Source organism: Orbicella faveolata, unplaced genomic scaffold (assembly GCF_042242905.1).
Source record: "Orbicella faveolata isolate gen_17 unplaced genomic scaffold, um_ofav_v1 contig_34, whole genome shotgun sequence".
NCBI classification, from domain to species: domain Eukaryota; kingdom Metazoa; phylum Cnidaria; class Anthozoa; order Scleractinia; family Merulinidae; genus Orbicella; species Orbicella faveolata.
Window position 1 is genome coordinate 1,972,501 of NW_028301563.1, and position 3,554 is coordinate 1,976,054.

Consider the following 3,554-nt stretch of genomic DNA (forward strand, 5'->3'; position numbering starts at 1 on the left):
TGTTTGCAAAAGTTAATCATGTGGTTAATCTAAAAAGGAAAAAAAAAAAAAAAAAAACAGTTTACAAGTATCCTTATTGACGAAAAAGGTTTCCATTCGCTTATTTTTGTTCTTGATGAAGGTAGCTGGCCAAGTTCCATGTTGGTTTCACGAATGACGAATTTACAAAGATGTACCACATGTTTATGTCTCTCGACGAGTTAGTTTTTTCGGGCCGCGGAAGAGACTTTCACACATCATTATATAGAGTATGGGCTTTCAGAAAATTTTAGTTTCGACTTCAAATTCAATGTACCAGTGGGCTTTTGATGGTATTAAAATTAGCTAAAATTAGCCATTTCGCTCACGAGTTTCGATGAAGGTACTTTTATCGGCCTAAAATATTATTAAACTTGGAGCTTTTGCTAATCAAATTAATGCTTTAGAAACAGCAAGACATGCACTATGAGCTATCCAAAGTATATTGATAGATATCATCGCGTTGATCTGTACGAGCGAAAAGAAAATGCACAATTTTCGGCCATTTTCGGCGGCGTCAGGCAGCTAAAATGGCGATTGTCAAACTTTCCTCAATTTCGAAAAAACTAAAGCGCTTCAGGACCTTTGAATGGTATTTTCGAAAACAACTCACTATAGAGGTTACTTGGGCAAAATATGAAGAAATCGAAAATTTCGCGACTGTCATCTCATTCTCGGTATTTACAGGAACTGGCTCTTAAGATACATTTCGTTTCTGATTTTTACAGTTTGGGAGAACATCATCTCTTCTCTAACTTCAAGAAATCCAATATGTTGTGTTAGTCATGAGTTTGTGTTTTTATCATCCAATCAGACATCCTGCAAGTATTTCATTTTGGCTGCATCTCCTTGCCAAAACAAGGATATGGCATGTTGTTTTAAGTCTCCATAAAAAAATGCACAACTGTAGGGTCAGGTTTTCTTCTCAGAGATGAGCAATCCTCTTGACTGTCTTTCTTGTAACCATGAATGCAACTTGATATTAGGTTGTGCTATGCTAGATACATATGTATTGTCTGCATTCACTTCATCCATAGCTTTTTTTTTTTTTTTTTTTTTTTTTACAGTGTTTGGACTCCATCTTTGACTGTAGTGCAAAGAAGTTGTTGTTACTGTTATCAATAAAATACATTTTTTGATAGAGTTTTTATTCATTTATTTTGATATGGACATACTAAGATGCATCTGCTGTTTAAATTTTGTCAAATATAACTCAAAAGCAAAAAGTATTTAAGAACTAGTACTGTTAGAATTCAGTATAACCCTAACCTCTCCTGGTTCCCTTTTTTTTTTTTAAGAATTAGAATGAAGTTCATGTATGGATTATTCATAGTTCTCCAGCCAGTTATCAGTCAAAAATAGGGATTTTTTTGCGCTAAAAGGTTTCCTAATGGGTAAATTAATATTGAGAGAATACTTCACGGATTTTGGCAGGCATATATCATTAATATCTCCAAGACAATAATGATAAACCCATTTCAATTAGACTGTTCACAGTCCCCTATTTTTCCGTGAGATCGTAGATGTCGATCGTTGAGTTCGATGGGCGGCCATCTTGGTCTCTTGATGCGAGCGAAACCGGGGAGAGTACAAAATGCCCGTGGGTAGTGGCGGTGGGGTTAATAGCGTGGGGGTGACGGGGCGGAAAAAATAGGGAGACTGTAACAGCTTCACTCTTTCTAGTGTTCGCTGCGTTAGTTGCTCCAGCAACGGCAACACCTGATTGGTTGAAGGGACAATAGAGTTCATCAGAGCGTAGCAGAGCGTTGACAACTTGAGTGACAGAAAGTGACATTCATCACTTCGCGGCTCAGGCCAAAATGGCATCGATTTAAAGAGAATTTTCTGGAGAATGTTTTGATTTCGATCGTCTGTCTGCTTCTTGTCATCGAGGATTGGTGTTAAAGCGCGAGCAAAAGGAGGCCGTTTCTCGTTTACTCGAAGCAAAATATGTTTTGGCGGTTCTTCCAACTGGTTTTGGCAAGAGTTTAATATATCAAAGTTTCGTTTTGGCGAAGGAAATGGCTCAAAGCTCCGTTGGTTGTTCTTATCTCCGACTGAAATTTTACAGTTAATGCCACAAAGACGGGACGCATCTGAATAATTGGAATTCTCTGCAGGCTTTGCCGCTTTTTTTGGAGTCAGAGAAGAGTTCTTCCGTCCCACATTCATTCGACGCAACTTAGGAAACCTTCAAAATGTTGCAAAATTCACAACATAGTAACATGTATTCATATCATCATGCCTGATTTGACAGGTTTTTTCTCAGAAGAGGAGATTGTTAATTGATTTGATTAACGGAGGCGCGAAACTGGAGGCCGCGCCCCTTGAACACGAGACAGCGTGAAGCTGTTACAGTCTCCCTATTTTTCCGCCGGGCGTGCTCTCCACCACCCCTACCCACGGCTATTTTGTACTCTCTCCAGTTTCGCTCGCATCAAGAGATCAAGATGACGGCCCGTCGAGCTCAACGATCGACATCTACGATCTCAAGGAAAAATAGGGAACTGTGAACAGTCTACATTTCAATAAACATTCCGAGGAATCAAAGCTTCAGTGTACAACAACAAAGCATACGAATCGTTCCATCCAGTGCAGTACATTTACTTCACAGATCGTCATACCGAGACGTTGGACCCAGACAGTTGGCCAGGCTTAGTTGATATCTACTGAGTACCAAAACTGGGTTAAGTTAAGCATAAGCCTGTCCCTTGACCAACTTCCTGTGGCCGCCATCTTGGTTTGTGCTAACCGCGCCTCCCACCCGCAAATCTACACCCCCCTTCCCTGCTTGGTGTCTTTGTAAGATTTTCGATTTTTGATTTTCATCGCATACGCTAATCAAACTACGATTTCGATTATTGATATTTTGGCCACCGTACTGTGTTCTTTAGATTCATGTATTTAGAACTAATGATAAAAGAAGAAGATTCTGCCTTTTGGAATTCAAATCTGTTGGGAAAAGCGTGGCGATTTTTTGTTTTGCTTTAGAATGTTCAGTTGGAAAATTAAAATAAACTAAATGGTATATAGGTTTTTTTTAATTTCCGTTTTGAAGAAAAGACACGAAAAATGAACACCTATTTTTCATTTTGATTTTGATTTAATTCAATAACTGAAAATCATGTCTTACATTTTTGATTTTTGATTTTTGATTTTTTTTATGAAAATGAAATGGACGAAAGGTACACGCACCTTCCGGACCGGTCTTTGTTCGTTCCAGGCTTTCTCTGACTTACATTTACCGGAAGTAAGAAACACTCGAAAAATTGAAATGTGCAAATTGGCATCCGAATTTCAATTTCCATTTTCCGTGAACATTGAAAATTGAAAATTGGTTTCAAATTTTAATTTTTGTTTTTCTTGTAGATTGTTTAAATTTCAAGTTTTGTTTTCTTGGAAACTGAAAATCGAAGTTTAAATTTCGTTTTTCTTAATTGTTGAAAAAGGTTGGCACTCAAGTACACGCATTCATTTTTCAAGTACACGCATTCATCTTCAATTTTTAATTTGGATTGAAAATTAAATGGACGAAT